The following is an 18,322-nucleotide window of genomic DNA, read 5'->3' as shown; positions in this document are numbered from 1 at the left end:
CAACAAAAAATTCCTGTAAATGCCTGCAAGCAAATGAATTGAATTACAAAATGGTATTATTTAAAATCTAGCCCATAATATTATGTAGTCTCTTCACAGCCAAAGGTGGAATAAGATTTAAAGGCATTTACAGGGAAAAAAGAAATACAACAGAATTTTACAAAAAAATTTTCTCCCTGTAAATCTCATTCTGCCATTGGTTGTAAAGAGACCTTTTCAATAATATTATGGGCTGGGTTTTTAAAGGATGTAATTTTTGTACTTCAATCACTCTTGCCTACTCATCAATCTCAGATGGTGCAATCTCACCAACTCAACTACTCTGAGTGCTGCTTTAAATTAGCCTTTAAAATGTTGGTCAGATATCAACTACAATGTTATTCCAAAATTGTCAATATTACTTTCAATCAAAATCTGTTAAGTTGTCCAACAAATGTCAGTGATTTTTTTAAATTTCTGAAATGCTCATGAGCAATATTTTGATCTCTGCTGGGATTTAGTTTTTAGGCAGAGTTTAAAAAGGTTGGTGGAAATTATAATTATAGGAACTTTGATAGCCCCAGATGCACAGTGAGAAAAAGTATGTAAGATTTCAGTTGAGGAAGCAGACCACCTTTAGACTTACTGCCTCACTGTTTGTAGATTTAGCTTTCATTCTGTGCTTGTTGATTAAAATTGCAGGGTGTCATTTTATACTGAGCACTTCCTTTCAAGTTTGCCTCAGAAAGTGCTGGAGTTCATATTTTAACCTGTTCTTATGCCATTACAAAATTCTGCTTATTCCTACAAATAGTTCCCTGAGGTTTTATTTTCAATAGCTTTCCTTTGCATGGGTCAAGATTTAAAAGGGAATCTCTGAATGTTGTGAGACTACTTCTTCCTGTTCCAGACTCTATAAAAAAAATTGTTACTCATTCCGGGAACTATAAAGTATTGGCTTGAATAGGTAGGTTTACACTTCTTTCAAGTGCAGTTTTCCCGTCAACATGCCTTTGTTCCTTTCGTCCTTTCATCTCTCTCTTATCCTTTCGACCACGTACCCAGTTCTTATTTCTAGATGAGCTCCAGCCCTGACCTCCACATTAGATGCCTCCCACCCAAATACATTCAATTCTTAAGGCACTCAGCGGCCAGCACTTCTCCATCTGAATATCCCTGACTGTTTCCATTTTGTTCCCCAGTGTCTTCTCCACTTGCCTGTCCCTCCCCGCCCCCCACTAGTTTACGTTCCTTCTTCCAACAGCGTTGTTAATATCCCTGTCATGGACGGGATGGGCTAAACATCACAAGGGTGTTCCATTTCAGCCCCAAGCAACCTCATGAGAGATCAGCTGTGATCATGCAATTGTTTTAATGTATGGGAACCAAAACACATTGCTTTAAAAATTTCCATTCAAGAAGGGAAATTAAGTAGATCCAGAGGCAAAAAAAATCACCATGGTAATAACAGTATTCCACAAACAACAAATTTTATTGACCGAGAAAAAACAGACCAGAAAGGCCGTATGAACTGAACCAGCAAAAGCTGAGATTGGTTTTTGAACAAATGACTGAGTGGAGACACAAGAGTTTACAGATGCAGGAATCTGAAGTATCTGAAGTAACAAACAGTCTGCTCAAGGAAACTCAACGGGTCAAAGCATCTTGAGGGGGGGAGTAGTTAATTATTGACGTTCAGGTTAAAACCGTGAATCAGATCTCAGGGCCTGAACAAGAGTAGTTTGTACTCAGTTATTCTAAATGGTAAATCCATTTGCTTTGGATTCAATCGTCTCTAATTAAGTCCACGCCCTTGATTTATCTTTCTTCTTCCGTTTTCAAGATATGAGGATTGCTGGCAAAGCCAGCATATAGTGCCCATTCCTAGTTGCCTTTGAGAAGGTGTTGGCACTGCCTTGAACTGTAGTTCGAAGTTCAAAGTAAATGTATATCAACGTACATATACTATATGTCACCATATATCACCTTGAGATTCATTTTCTTGCAAGCATTTACAGGAAAATAAAGAGAGAAATACAATAGGATTTATGGAAAAGCGTAAATAAAGACTGACAAACAACCAATGTGGTCCTTCTGTTGAAGGTATTCCCACTATACTTTTGGATAAGAAGTTTTAGACCTGCGGAAATGAAGAGTAGGTGACATACAATATTTCCAAGTCAGGAATGAGTGCAACCTGGGAGAAGCATTGTTGTGTTCCCAAGCACCTGGTACAGGTGTGAGCAGATGCCCTAAATATTCCTCTTTCATTTCTGGGAGTCAGTGAGAATACTGCCTTTTCTCAAGGAGGCTTTGAGCACATTCTTGAATATTTTCATCTACCTGCCTGGTAATCTCACCCCATGAACAGGAAGATACAGAAAAGGGCAGGATTTCAAGGATGAGGTGTAACAGTGATGTGACTGCAAAGTTATGAGACAGCATAAGGATGAGAATTAGGATTTTGAAGATGGCAGAGTAGGGTAGTGGGTTAGTATAATGCTGTTGCGCCGCCAGTGACTCCCGGTTCAATTCTGCCACTGTAAGGAGTCTGTACATTCTCCCGCGACTATGTGGGATTCCTCCAGGTGTACCGGTTTCAGGTTAATAGGTTCTTTAGTCATATGGCTGTAATTGTGTGATGCGGGTTCATTGGGCTGGAAAGGCCTGTTAATAACATTCTGTCTAAATTCTGTTGAGTGATTTATTTAGAGGTACAGCATAGTAACAGGCCATTCTGGCCCTACCAGCCCATAGTGCCCAATTACACCCATCTGACCAATTAACCTATTAACCTGTACTTATTTGGATTATGGGAGGAGACCAGATCAGGTGGGAGAAACCCAGGCAGTCATGGGGAGAAAGAACAAACTCGTTACAGTTAGTTGCTGGCGCTGTATAGCAATGTGATAACTTGTGGCACATTATCTTTGGTTTTGAAATAATGACATTACCCCTTAATTTTCCGTACCCAGTTTAATAGAAGAATAATTTATGAATCTGTGCCCAACAGAACAAAATATAGTCAATTTGAAAAATACTCATGGTAGGAAATATACAATAAAAGTCCCTAAATATTATGGTGACATAACCTCATTTTTAACATTATTGTTTGTGGGATAAGTGTCGTCAAAATCCTACCAGAGAACTTCTCTCTCAAAAAAGGATCATTTATTTTCATGTAAGTAACAAAGAAGACCCTAATTTAATTGTTCAACCATAGATTTATTTTGACTAATCCATATTCCCATTTCTCTGGGGAAGGACCCAGACCATAACCTTGAGACTCTCAACTGAAGTACTAACTACTAAGCCACAGTTAACACAGTAAAGACTGGCTGTAAGACTATTTGACATAGGGGCGGGACAGTTATTGTTAGGTATAGGAGAAGCTAGAACAAGCATAATTCTAAAACTTAAATTTAAAGTCGTTCAAATTGAAATTACAAGTAATTTTCTTTTTGTATGAGATAATGGGAATCTGCACTAGCTCTCCCAAAAGGCAGTGGATGTTGAATCAATTGAAATTTTCTATACTGGTATCGATAGATTTGGTTAGACAAGGGCAGTAAGTGGAAATGTGCAGATACATTAAAGACTTGAGGAATAAAATTTTCTTCAGTTCACACCTACAATTGTTTTTATATATTCATTTTGGGTCTGTCTTTATAATTTTGACTGTATGCCATTCAGATAACATCACTGCATTGGGTGTTCACAATAATATAAATAAATTTTGCTCCAGAACACTTAGAAGTTGTACTACATTGCTTAATAGAGACACACGATACACAAGAGACTGCAGATGCTGGAATCTGAAACAGGAAAAAAAACAAACAGCTGGACAAACTCTGCAGGTCGCACAACATCTGTGGTCAGAAAATAATTTTCTGTGATGTTTTGGGTCGAGATCCTGCATCAGGGCTGTTGCTTCACCACTGAGTTCCTCCAGCAGCTTTTTTTTAATATTGTTTAATAGTTCATTTGGACACATGTTCGAATGCTTACTAGTTTTAATAGAGACTTGATCAGTGTTTTTATAACCTATTTTATCTTGGCCTTGATGCTTTGTCCCTCCCCACTAATCTCCCTCCCAGCACTCCTCCCAGCAAGTGGCCTAAGTGCTACACTTGCCCATACACCTCCTCCCTCACCTCCACTCAGGGCTCCAGGCAGTCCTTCCAGGTGAAATGCCACTACACCTGCGAATCTGCTGGGGTCACCCATTGTGTCCCGTGCTCCTGATGTGGCTTCCTCTACATTAGTGAGACCCGTTGGAAATTGGGGGACTGCTTCATCAAGCACCTCCTCTCCATCCACCACAAGCCGGGGTTCCAGGTGGCCAAACACTTTCATTCCATTTCCTGTTCCTGTTCCGACATGTCAGCCCAAGGCCTCCTCTTGTGCCAAGATGAGGCCACACTCAGGGTGAATGAGCAACACCTTGTATTTCGTCTGGGTGGCCTCCAACTTGATGGCATGAATATCAAGTTCTCCTTTTAGTAAACAAATCTTCCCCTCTTCCCTTTCTCTAATCCCCACTCTGACCTTTTACCTCTTCTCACCTGACTCTTACTTCCCCCTGTGTCCCCTCTTCCTTCCCTTTATCCTCTAGTCCATTCCTATAAGATTCTTTCTTCTCCAGCTCTTGACTTCTCCCACCCACTTGGCTTTACCTATCACCTTCTAGCTAGCCTCCTCCACTCCCCCCCGCCCCACCACCACCTTTTTATTCTGGCATCTTCCCCCTTTCCTTCTTAGCCCTGAAGAAGAGTTTCATCCTGAAACATTGACTACCTATTCATCTCCGTACATGCTGCCTGACCTGCTGAGTTCCTCCAGCATGTTGTGTGTTTTGTCTGGCACTAGAGAGCCCTGGTAGGAATGAAGCCAATGGACACCAGTGGAGAAAGCGCTCCAATGGCTGGAGTAACATCTGGCGTCAAGTAAGATGGTTGTAGTTGCCGGAACCCAGGACATCATTGCAGGAGCTTCTCAGGGCAGTACTCTACCCCCATTCCTCTTCAGTTGCTTCACCTATAAACCCTCCTTCTAAAGTAATGAAGGAAATGCAGATGTATGCTGACATTAGCATATTGTTCAATTCCATTCACGATTTTCAGAGAATGAAACAGTAAATAACATTATGTAGGTAGATATAAAAAAAACTATAGATGCTGGAAATTTAAAATGCTGGAGATAGTCAGCAGGTCAAGCAGCATCTATGGGAAAAGGTTTAGGGTTGGAGACTCTTCATCAGAACAGAAAAGAAGAAGGGAATCTTGTAGAGCTGCAAAGAGGGTAAGAGACAGTATTGCCTCTGAAATGGTTAAACTGGGGGATCCACAGGATAGACTGTAAATAAGTTTATCAAGTTAATAAGTGAATGGAAGCAGTTAGAGTGTGGGAACATAGACAAACAAACGCAGGGCAGGAGGACAAGCCGGCCATGTTCATTTGGTTCGGTCCTCCTCTCCCAGAGAGCCATAAAAAAGGGTAGGGGAAAAGAAAACAAGCTGAGTTCATATTACAGGTGAATGGATGATACAGGCTGAGAAATCAATTTACCTAAATTGTAGAATGTACATAGCAAAATATAGACACATTCTGGCTCAGGCTGTAAACTAGCATTAAAATTCAACTCATGCAAGTGGCAGGCAATGACCTTCTCAATATGGGAGTGTCGAACCATCTATTCAAACACCATTCTGAGGGGTGACCAGAATAAACTCAACTGGTCCTAGCCATATCCAAGACTGGTATTCTGCATTAAGCACAGTAAGGTCAGTGAATCTGGAGGTCAAAGACTGAGGTTGGCAAGTCTGGGGTTCGAAGCCCAAAGATCAAAGCCCCTTGGTCTGTGAGTCCGGAGGTCAAAAGCCTGAAGTCTGCAGGCCTTGGGCAACGACCTGAAGGCCGAAGCCCAGAGGCAGCCTGTCCTGAGGTTACAGGCCCATCTGTGTGTGTGGGTGGGGGGAAAGGGGTTTATTTTGCTGCTGCTGCTTGTAAGTTGGCTGCCTGTTGTTCCGCTGAATATTGTGAGCATGATATGTTGGCATCAGACTGTGTGGCGACACTTGTCGGCTGCCCGCCCCCCCCCCCAGCACATCCTCAGATAGTGTTGATTGTTAATGCCAACAACACATTCCACTTATGCTTCAATCTACATGTGATTAATAAATAACTCAAAAGTAAAAAGTGTCAATAGGCTCTAAAGTCTTAAAAAAAGACTTTATTTCTGCTGTCTCAAAGATTTTCCACCATCCGCAAGGTACAAAATCAGGAAAATGACAGAATATAAACATGAGAGACTCTACAGATGCTGGAAATCCAGAGTAATGCACACAAAATGCTGGAGGAACTCAGCAGCTCATGCAGCATCTATAGAGAGGAATGAAGAGCCGAGATTTTGGACCAAGACTCTTTCTCAGGACTTGCTGATGTTGTAGGCTGGGAATTCTCTACTTTCTCAGATGACAGCAGCTCAATGCCATTCATCCTAAATATTCATTATTTTCACCACAGGAGCACTGTGGCCACAGTGTGTGCTAACTACAAAACACATTGTAATTGTAAAGACTACTCTGAGAGTATGTCCCACTTATGCAGCCTCTGCTACCATGAAGGACGAGTTCAATATGGGAATACCATCACTTGCAGACTCCTCTCCAAATTGAACATTTTGGAAGGGCACTGAGTTGGGCACTATTTATGTCCCTTTATCCTCTGTCAGATCTGGAACTCTATACAACACCATGACTCTATGATTGCAAGGCAAGGATCTCTTCAGCAAAAGAACTGTAGCAATTCAAGAAGGTCAACACAAAACAATCTGCAGATGCTGGGATCAAAGCAACACTCACAACACGCTGGAGAAACTCAGCAGGTCGGGCAGCATCAGTGGAAACGATGAGTTGACGTTTCAGGCTGGAACCCTTCATCAGGACTAAAGAAAGAAGGTGGGGGAGGGTTGGAAGGAGAAGGCTGGTAGCTTTAGTTGAAAAACCAGTAATTTGAAAGACAAAGGGGTGGGGGGGTGAAGCAGGGAAGTGATAGGCAGGAAAACACTGGGCAGTAGAAGGAGGTGGAACCATGAGGGAGGTGATAGGCAGCTGGGGGAGGGGGCAGAGTGAAATAGGGGTAGACGAAGGGAGAGGGAGGGAATTACTGGAAGTTGGAGAATTTTATGTTCATACCAAGGAGCTGGAGACTACCGAGACGGTATATGAGGTGTTGCTCCTCCAACCTGAGTTTAGCCTCATCTTGGCAGTAGAGGAGGCCATGTATGGACATATCTGAATGGGAGTGGGAAGCAGAGTTGAAGTGGGTGGCTACCGGGAGATCAAGAAGGTCGTTTGCCTTCTGAGAATTGCAGACCTGCTCTCCACATTTTCCATTCTTCTGCACTTTCTAATCACGCACACCCTTACCTTGCTCTCTTTCCCCAAAAGAAAATCCTCATACTTCCAATGAATTCCATTTGCTACTTTTGTGACCACCCTCATCAGACCTTCCTGTTCTCCTTTCTCACCGTCAACCACAATGACAAGTCTGGTGCAACTTCTTAATCATGGCCCAACTTGTGATAGGCTCTCTCGATGGCTGTGGCCAATAGTAACACTCTATTTCTCTGTACGAATGTCAGTGAAAGTTTTTTTACACAGGGTGGGGAACGCGTGGAAAGCACTGCCAGGGGTGGTGATAGAGGCAGATACCTTAGAGGTATTTAACAGACTCGTAGACAGGTACATGGGTGATAGAAAAACGGACAGCTATGTGGGAGGAAGGGTTAGATTGAGCATGGAGCAGGTTAAAGAGTTGACACAGCATTCTGGGGTGAAGAGTCTGAGATATGTTCTATGTTCGATGTTCTAAATGTACCATGCCTCTGGAAAGGCAGCATTGACTGACATGAATTCACACCGTACAAAGGTAGCAGGAACATTTTTTTTTATTGCATTGAAAAGAAAAACCTGGCAGTGTCTAAAGGAGCCTGATTTAAGAAAATTTGCAAAAAGAACCACGGAGAATATTGAAGGGATTCTCTTTTTTCCTGAACTGAGTTATTAAGAAATGCAATAACTGGTCAAAAAGTGTGGCGAAAGTGGCATCAATAGTAACTTTCAAAATGACATTGCCTTATAGTTAATAAAGAGGAAAATAGTTTAGCCAGAGGGAAAAATCCAGGAGTGTGGAATAATTGGATAATTCTTTCAAAGAGTTGGTGCAGGCATGCTGGGCTAAATGCCCATTCTTTTCTTTACAACCATGTGAATTTATAGGGTTTTCCAAACTCCAAAGCCTGAAGTTACCCCATTATAAAAACCTAGCAGGAACTATAGAAAACTTGACTGAAACTTGAGTGTTTTTCCTAACTTGATCCATTTCAAGTTATCCACTTTTTATTCTGCAGTGTGGATCTGTTCCAGTTTGTGCGCATATGCTGCTGACTTCTGCTCTTCCCCTGTGTCATAGCCCAGTGATTGCCAAAACTCGAGCAGCAAGAGAATGGTGATCAACAGCAGGAGTACACAAACTGTGCCTGCAGAATCTTTAGCCCCTCTGCCAAAATCTTACTGTTGCAACCTATTGCCAGAAAACTTCACAAAGGAGAAACAAATAGCTTTCTCTGGCTCAAAATATGTAGCCTCTTAAAAAAAAATTGCAATCGCTATTAGAGACGATAGGTTCAGTACAGTAGTCTGGTTTCTGGATTAACGGCAGTAACAGTATAATTGGAACCATCCCTATGTTTTCACAGTAGACACTAAAACCAACTGCCAGCAGGTTGCTATGAAAGCAGTGATATGCTTGCAGTAAGAAGCAGATGAAATTGGAGAAAATTATTCTTCCATCTCATGGCTTGGTGAAGTTCGTTTACCTGAGCATTATTGAACTATGGTGATGATAATTGATTCCGAATTTAACAGTGTTCCATCTGCGTAATGTAAGTCACACGATTTTTCTCTTTTACGTGTGTGTTGTCTGTGGATCTCACTGCCTGATGCGTGCGTTGGTTCAGACTTCAGTAACAGCACACCCTTCCTTCTTCCAGCTAATTAACTTTGATTGATGTTAATCTGTTTGACAAATTGACATTCAGCTTCACATTCATTTCCACATGCCCGATTCTCCATCAAAATAAAGCTTGTCTTTCTGTAGATTATCAAATAGAACACCTTTATCTGAAGTGACTTATAAATTTGGTAATAGCATCTAAATTACACTTGATCTGCCTCAGTAGCTCAATGGGTGAACAACCCAGAAGGTGGGGCATTAGGCCATACCACTGAACACGGACTCAGTCAGGAATTGAAAAATGACTGTTTTTGTCCATATATTCATAAACACAAATGTAGATTTGTGCTTCCTTGATGGTTATAGCAGGAGGCCTTTGTCCATATTGACCCCTCGATCGCATATGCCACTAGTGATCAGGAAATGCCAGGTTCTGTGCTGAATTGGCGATTTCAGCCTAAAAAATTAGCTGGAGTTTCACAGTTGGACTCATTAAGAGAAGATCTTCAAGGCTGTCAGGGCACAATCAATGTGTGTAATTATGCATATTAATTCTGGGTGAGGATAAGGTTGGGCTCAGTTTTTATGACACATCATTCACATATCATAGACACATCAGCAGTGGCCACTTGGCCCAGATACCATAGGGCAGCTGGTGCCTGCAGAGCCAGAAGCTGACAGAAGCTGTTGCTTTCAACAAGAGCAGGGGAAAGAAATGTTACAAATTAGGAATTCATCACTGATGCTGAGAAAACTAAAATTATGACCCCTTCTGGATTATTCCACTGCCAACCTCACCATGTGAAGCCAAACAAGCAGCCCCTTATGATCATAACATCAGTAGGTTATGTCAAAATTGTTCATGTATTTAGTCCTGCATCTTTGAACAACTGTGCTCCAATGCTTTTCTCCAAGTTCTTCAAGATGGCATGTGGTGCACAATTGAAGTTTGGTCAAGAATGCTATTATAGTGCAAGAAATCATTTGAAAAACAAACCTTAACTGTCATCTTCCCTCAGGGTATGTCTGGTACTAGAAGAGTTTAAAAAAGGAGATCATACTTTGAGATTTCTTCACAAAATATCTTGCAATATAAGTTACAATATATTTATAATAAATGGGCTACATAATTCATTTAGGTTCTTCCAAAGAAATATTGCAATGATTTTTTTCCACTGACCTTAATAAATAAAAATGCAGCTTATGTAACCTGATCACACAACTTTTTTAACTCTGCCCCATGATCGTTGAAGCCATCATACCATTTTTGATGAATGTGGATCGTTCATAAATAAACAGCCTGGAATCACTTCTTGGCTTAAAATTCAGACTTACTGTATACCACGAAGCTGTTTGGAAACCAAACTTGAAGAGGAAATGCAGTGGATTGATTTTATTGGAGTTGAGATTGAATAAAGATATCTCAGCTCTTGGTCTAGATGCAACTGAGCTCATGAATAATTCAAGGCAGAGGTAAATTTTCAGTCAGTCAAGTTGTAGCAAACTGCACTTTCACGGTTGATAATTCTCAACTGTTAACTTGTTGCGATGGTATGCATGCCCCAGTTCCAATCAAGGGAAACAAAGGGAAGAGAAAATTTAGTTTGAGCAAAGCAACAAACATGTAAGTACATTCAAATATTTCCTCTTTAAAAAAAAGTAACACTCACACACTGGGTCTGTGGTTTCATCTCAGTAAGTAAACAAAAGTCTATATAAAATTTTAAATGTGAGAGCTTCATTATGATTTACTACTATAAAATGATTAATGTTGCTGTGACAAAGTTGTGAGAGATAAGAAAATTGAAATAGATTACAGATACTGAAATGCACTAGGAAGCAATATCACTTCTAAACTGCAAGTTTTGTCTTGCCGGAGATCTCCATATCCTTCAGATAAATCAAAGCTTCGGAGGTGAGGTTTCATCAGTGAAAATAGTGAGCAATTCCATCTGCCTGTCAAAAAAGTGACAGTTTCTGATCACATCAATGGAATGGATATCGGGTTAAGGGGTTCTTCTGATTATATCAGCTTTCTGCCAGACAGGGAATGTCAAAGTTACACCCTCCTACTATCCAGATTAACAAGACAATCTGTTAACTATAAATTATGATCACATTCAACAGTGTTCTTTCCTGTTTAAAAAAATCAAAGATACGTGGAAAAGTATAGATTTACTGCAATAGATATCAACTTTGCATAAAGGTGTGGTATGTGTGATGGTGAAACAGACTTGTATTTTCACATTTTTCTTGTATTTGCTTATGACATAGAAGGAGGTCATTTGACACCTGCAGTCAGAATTCCCATCAGTCGTCTTCCCTTACTTATTTCCCAGTGTAGACTATTTTCAAATCCCCACTGAATTCCCTGCATCTTAGTTGCATAAGGGACAATTTATAATAGCCAGTTACTAATATCCAGTTGACTTATCTGCACATCATTGGGATGTGGGGGGAAACTCGGGTGGTCACAGAGTGAGTGTGCAAACTCCACACGGCACTCAAGGCCGGGACTGAAACCAGCCTGGTTGCTGGAACAGTGTGGCAGTCATATCAAATGCCATGCTGCACTATACTACCCTAATCTCTCCGGGTCTAATTAAGTAGCAAAGCTATTGCACTAGGTTAAAATGATAAAATCTTGGTTTATCAACTAATATGTTTGTAACTCAGAACTGGTATCATAATTCTATTCTTTGTACTTACTAACACTTTCTACGTTCTGGATTTCCCTAACACTGGTTCTACTTGTGCATAGATTAAGGAATACTGAAAACCCTGTAAAATTTTAAATAGTAGCTCATGGAATATTGCCATGTGAAGGTTGTTACTGTTTAGGTCTATATGTAATGTATTTAGCAATGTAGCAATCAATGAAGCTACTTTGCATAAGAATCACTGAGATATATATACCAGGCTGAAACGAAAATATTCAATTGTATCCATTGAGAGTTAACAAATTTCACGACATATGCAGGTGAAAATAAACCTGATTCTGATTTTGATATATGTTATAAAATTTGTTGTTTTGCAGCAGCAGTACAATTCAAAGACAGGACATAGAATATACTACAGCACAGAAAAGCTCCTCAACCTCTCCAAGATCAATCTAACCCTCCCTTACCACATAACTCTTCATTTTTTCTCTAAAAATCTATGTTACAAATTAAATAAATAGTGCAAACAAAGGAATAACGTAGTATCCAAGGATCAAGGATTAAGATATCTTGATGGTGAACAGGCAGAAGTTGCTCCTAAATTATTGAGTGTGGGTCTTGAGGCTCCTGAATCTCCACCCTGGTGGTAGTAACTAGAAGAGGGCATGTCCCAGATGGTGATGGATGCTGCCTCCTCGAGGCCTCAGCACATGATGCTGTCCTCAATGTTGGGGAAGGTTGTGCCCATGATGGAGCTATCTAAGTCACCAACAAGAGGTTGCATCACAGACTGCAGGTGTACTGGAGGCCCCATACGAGGCTGTAATGCAACCAATCAGAATGTAGCAACCATGGTAGAAATTTGCAGAAGTCTTTGTTGATGTTACGATGTGCACTCGAGCGCACCAGCTTTCAGGGTTTATACACTCCGACTTGCCAGAACATGGACGGCTAGCACAGCCCTTTTAAAGAATCCGGCCCACCCTGCCAATTGGCGGCCATGTTTTGGTGCCAGGATTTTAATATTTAAAGAGCACCTGAACTGAGTTTCAGTGCTCAATTGGCAGCTCTACTTTGGATTTTCATCTAGCGTCTAGTTTGGAACCTTGTTCTCATCTCAAGCTCATTTCCTGTCTTGATTCTCGTCTTGAATACTCCAGTACTTGGGTCCTAACCATCCTCACCTAGGTCTCTTGTCACAGGTGATACAGCAAATCTACTCAAACTCCCAATAGAGCCACTGGCATGACTTTATGATTGTATCAACATATTGGACCCAGGACAGATCCTCGGAGGTGGTGGCATCCAGCAACTTGGAGCTGCTCGGCCTTTCTAGTTCTGACCTCTCAAAGAGGACAGGTGTATGTTCTCCGACTTCCTCTTCCTGAAGTCCACCATCAATTCCTTGGTCTTACTGATATTGAGTGCAAGGTTATTCTTATGACATCACTCAACTTTCTGAATTATCTCACTCCTGCATTCCTTCTCATAGCCCACAGCAAGTTTCCACAAGTGACATGACAATGTCCTGTTAACCAGTCATGTTAGTGTAATACGAACAAAATGCTGGAAATAGTCAGCAGGGTAAGGCAGCATCTGTGAAGAGAGAAACAGATTTCGTACTCCAGGTCAATGATCTTGAATCAAAACTCATGAGAAGGTCTATGATAGAGAGAGGACAAGACAGATTGAATGATACAAAAGTAGATAATGCTAGCTGAGCTAAGGTAAAGGTTTGTGTTAAGAAAGTGTAAATAGGACAGGAATGAGCCATAGGTGAAGAACACATATTGGTGGAAATGAATAAGACCATAAGAGCATAAGAACAGGAACAGATTTAAGCCACTTGGCCCATTGTATCTGCTTTGCTATTCTATCATGGCTAATTTATTTTTGCTCTCAACTCTATTCGGGAGTTCAATGTTATGTGTTTCACTGGAATGGGGCTGCACGAGGACATACCCGATCAAAACTTTTCCATAGACGGCTTCCAGACCGTTCGGGCTGACCGGAAGTGCACTGAGAGCGGTAAGCGTAAAGGAGTTGGGTGCTTTCTGTTCTGGTTAACAACAGATGGTGCAATCTGGGTCATATTACGATCGAGGAATGTGTCTGTAGACCGGATATTGAACTTTTTACTGTTGGACTTCGGCCATATTCCACCGAGATACAACACTGGGCGTCACGGGAAGTTGTTCCTGCCTGTGGCCATCGAACTTTGCAGCTCCTCCCATGGAGGGTCAGAAACCCTGAGCCAATAGGCTGGTCCTGGACTTATTTTCCATCTGGCATAGTTTGCATTTTGTTGTTTGATTGTTTGTGGTTTTTGTATTGCTATATTTATGCTCTATTCTTGGTTGGTGCGGCTGTAACGAAGCCCAATTTCCCTCGGGATCAATAAAGTATATCTATCTATCTATCTATCTATCTATTCTCCTGCCTTCTCCCGGTAGCCTTTGATGCCCTTACTATTCAAGAACTTATCAACCGCTGCTTTAAATATACTCAATGACTTGGCTTCCATAGCCACCTGTGGAAGTAAATTACACAGATTCACCAATCTCTGGCTAAAGAAATTCCTCCTCATCTCTGTTCTAAAGGGATATCCTTCTGGTCTGAGGCTGTGCCTTTTGGTCTTAGACTCACCCACTATTGGAAACTTCTTCTCCACATCCACTTTATCTAGGTCTTTCGATATTCGACAGGTTAAAATGAGATTCCCCCCCCACCCAATCTTATAAACTCAAGCGATTACTGTCCCAGAGCCATCAAATGCTCTTCATACATTAACCCTTTCATTTCTGAAATCATTCTTGTAAACTCTTCTGGACCCTCTTCAGCACCAGTGCATCCTTTCTTAGATATAGCACCAAAAACTTCTCACAATGAGACCGGGGTGTCTTAGAATGAATGGAATGTGAAAGGGTGAGCAAGATGGAAGAGGTGTTTGGTGGTGATATCATGGAAATAATGATGGATGATTCGTTTAATGTAGAGACTGGTGTGGTAGAAGGTGAGGTCATGGACCATTTCATCTATCTTCTGGGTGGTGCTGCAGGTAATGCAGCTTTCTCATAGCTCCGGCAACCTGGGTTCAAGTCTGACCTCGACTGCTGTCTCTGTATATCTGCCATATTAGCATATGGCTTCTGCCAGGTGCTCTGGTTTCCAGTTGGTTGTCAGGTTAACAGGTAACAGCAAATTACCCATGGCATTGGTAACTGATGGAAGAATTGGGGAATGCTAACGGGCACCTGAGAGTGAGCTTGTCACAGGAAGCTAAGCAGAGGTATGGGCTTGAGGGGATTGCCCCATGTTATCATGAAATTAAAAATATGACAGCAGAAATGATAGAGGTGAGGTTATCAAAAAGTACAAGGGGATCTCAAAATGTACAAGGCTAAAGAAATGGCAAATAGTGTTAGATCTAGATAAGTGCAAAGTGTTGCATTTTGGGAGGTCAAATCAGGGTAGGAATTTCACTGAACAATAGGTTCCGGGGGTGATGGGGAGGGGGTTGGTTATGGTCTGGGAGTTCAAGTAGATAGTTCCCTGAAAATAGTGTCGCAGCTAGAAGGTACTTAGTACTCTGGCCTGCCACAGTCAGGGCATTGAATATAGGAAATGGGACATTACATTGCAGTATACAGTTTTGCTTACCTTGTTTTCAGAAAGACATCATTTAGCTGGACGGAATGCAAAGAAAAATTATGAGAATGTTCCCCGAGCTTGGGGATCTTAGAGGCTGGGCTGGCTAGAACTTTCTTTCTTGGTGAGCAGGAGACTGAGGGTGATCTTACAGAGATGTGTAACATCACGGGAGTTACGATAAGGTGTCTTTCTCCTCGGGGAAAGTAGTTCCAAAACCAAAGTGCATAGGTTTAAGGTATGAGGAGAAAGATTTAAAATGGACCTGAGGGGTAACCCCCTTCATGCAGAGGGTGGTGCACATGGGGAATGAGCTGCTGGGGGAAGTGGTTGAGACGGGTTCAATAACAATATTTAGACACTTTCATGGGCATGTAGACAGGGTAGGCTTAGAGGTATAGGAGCCACAAATGGGCAAATTGAACTGGCTTAGATAGGCATCCTGGACAAGATGGGCAGAAGGGCCAGCTTCCATGCTGGATTGCTCTAAGGCTCCAACTACATGAGATTCTGAGAGGCATATATAGGGTAGATAATCAAAAACATTTTCCCATTGTGGTGGGGTGGGGGGGAGTCAAAAACATAAAGGCATAAGGTGAAATACAGGCTTTTTAAAAGAGATCTGAGAAGTAAGTTTTTTTACAGACAACAGTTCTTGTCAGAGAAGCATTGCTAAAGGAGGTGGTGGGATCAGATATAATTACAGCATTTAAAAGGAATTGGGACAGATACAAGGATGTGGACCTAAAGCAGGCAAATGAGATCAGGAACCATGGTCAGCATGGACAGAGTGTTTCAGTGCTGTACAATTTTATGATTCCATTATTCCAATGGAAGCAGAGGTTTGGGAGATGTCCGAACTAAAACAGATGTGACAGAGATGGGAGAATTGGGAGAATAGATACTTTACATGGCTTCAATGTCAGACACATTTATGAAGGCACTGGCTGGTGGCTAACGAAACAAGAAAAACAACTAAATACTTTTTAAATCTTACTTTTACTGGCAAACGACCATCACAAGTAATAGTTCATAACTTCCCTTTGGACTTGGAGGCAATTCAATGTGGCAGAACTGAGGCAAGACAAGCCAACTGTCCCATCGCTAAGAGCAAGGAAGACCTGAGGTTTGATCATTTTAAGCGCTGTGCTGAAGGCCGAATAGAGATGGCGAGGTCTGGGCATATCAATTAGACTGAAGTCAATGTTTGGATAGAGACTTAGAATCTGGTTTACTATCACCGGCATGTGACGTGATAACATAGCAGCAGCAGTTCACTGCAATACATAATATAGACGAGAAAAAATAACAATAATAAATAAAATAAAAATAATAATAATAAATAAGAAAATCAATTACAGTATATGTTTATTGAATAGATTAAAAAAACATGCAAAAAACAGAAATACTGAATATTAAAAGAAGTGAGGTAGTGTCCAAGGGTTTAATGTCCATTTAGGAATCGGATGGCAGAGGGGAAGAAGTTGTTTCTGCATCGCTGAGTGTGTGCCTTCAGGCTTCTGTACCTCCTACCTGATGGTAATAGTGAGAAAAGGGCTTGCCTTAGGTGTCACAGTCCGGTCCATGAAGTCCGTGTTCCAGTTCACGGTCCAGTCTATGGTTCTTTGTTCCGGGGTTTCTGGATTTCCCCAGTTTCTGTTGTGGGCACATGTTTCTCGTTTTGGGGCTGAGAAATAAATACCTCTGCAAACCATGGATTCCCTGCTGGACTGCCCTGTTCCCCTCCCTGTCTTTTTCCCCCTTGCCTGACTCTCTGCCTGGATACCTCGCCTGACTCTCTGCCTGCTCACCTAGCCTGGATACCCCTGCTTGTATCACTGAAGTTTTACCACTGGAGCAAGACTGCAGCCTTGTTAGGTCAAGATAAGGAACTGTCTTTTGTTGTGTGTATCTCTGTGTCCATGCCTTCGCTAGGTAGGTCCGGCTGTTTGCCGCTACCTAGTGTTGGGATCTGGCTCTGTGTTCATGCCTTCGCTAGGTGGGTCCAGCCATTTACTGCCACCATGTGTTGGGATCTGTCTCTTCATGTTCAGTGTTCTGTGTATGAGTCCCGGCCCTACATCCTGTTCCCAAGGAGGGGTCCCGGCTCTGTGTTATGTGTGTGAGTCCCGGCCCTACGTCCTGTTCCCAAGGAGGGGTCCCGGCTCTGTGTTCCATGCTCCTGTCACTTCTAGTCCAAGGCTCCGTGCTCCTGAAGGCTCTTGTCCAGTCCGTGTCTAGTCCAGTCCTGTACATGTGCCTTTACCTGTCCTTGCGTCTCACCCTACCCAGGAGTTCCTCACCCAAACCATGTCCAGTCCTGTAGCCTCGTCTTGTCCTCGCCTAGTTCTGGAGTCTGAGCCCGAGTCAGGTCCCAGGTTTTGGGTCCTTGCCCAGTCTCTGGCTCGGAGTCCATACCCAAGCCTCGAAGTACCCTAGCATCAAGACCAAGACCCCAGCCTGCAGGCCTCAAGACCAAGACCCTAGCCTGTCTCCAGGCTCAAGCCTCAAGACCAAGACCCCAACCTGCCTCCAAGCTCAAGCCTCAAGACCAAGACCCCAGCCTGTCCCCAGCCTCAAGCCCTAGACCCCATCCTCAAGCCTCAAGCCCTAAACCCCAGCCTCAAGCCTCAAGCCCTAGATCCCAGCCTCAAGCCTCAAGCCTCAAGCCCTAGACCCCAGCCTCAAGCCTCAAGACCTAGACCCCAGCCTCAAGCCTCAAGACCCCAAGCCTGTCTCCAAGCCTCAAACCTCAAGACCCCAGCCTCCACTCCTGCAGTCATGTCATGTCCATGCCTGGTTCCGGGGCCCGAGCCCAAGGCAAGACCCAGATTCTGGATCCTTGTCCAGTCTCTGGCTCGGGGTCCAAGCCCTAGTCTGATTCTTGTCCCTGCTCCTTGTCTGTATCTTGTCACATCCCTACTCTAGTCGTCCTGTTCCTTGTACTTCAGTGTCTGTGTCTTGTATTTGGGTCCGTTCCCAGCACCCCATTGTGACACTGGGTGCTGGAGGTCCTT

At 42.4% G+C, this 18,322-nt stretch overlaps 1 protein-coding gene across 3 annotated transcripts in view; it reads left to right on the top strand.

The window, feature by feature from the left end:
- Window positions 1–18,322, top strand: part of LOC134347888 (polycystin-1-interacting protein 1-like) — a 62,152-nt gene that overhangs the window by 24,233 nt on the left and 19,597 nt on the right. The window contains exon 1 of one of the 3 annotated variants that reach the window (XM_063050467.1): window positions 8,710–8,926. The exons of the other annotated variants lie outside the window; for them this stretch is intronic. The gene's annotated coding sequence lies outside the window, so the exon portion shown is untranslated. Of the gene's footprint in view, window positions 1–8,709; window positions 8,927–18,322 lie in introns of those variants that run through there. 3 annotated transcript variants of the gene reach the window in all.

Source organism: Mobula hypostoma, chromosome 6 (genome assembly GCF_963921235.1).
Source record: "Mobula hypostoma chromosome 6, sMobHyp1.1, whole genome shotgun sequence".
In the NCBI taxonomy this organism is placed as follows: Eukaryota; Metazoa; Chordata; class Chondrichthyes; order Myliobatiformes; family Myliobatidae; genus Mobula; species Mobula hypostoma.
The sequence above is the reverse complement of the archived record's forward strand: the minus strand, read 5'-3'. Positions and strand labels throughout refer to the sequence as shown.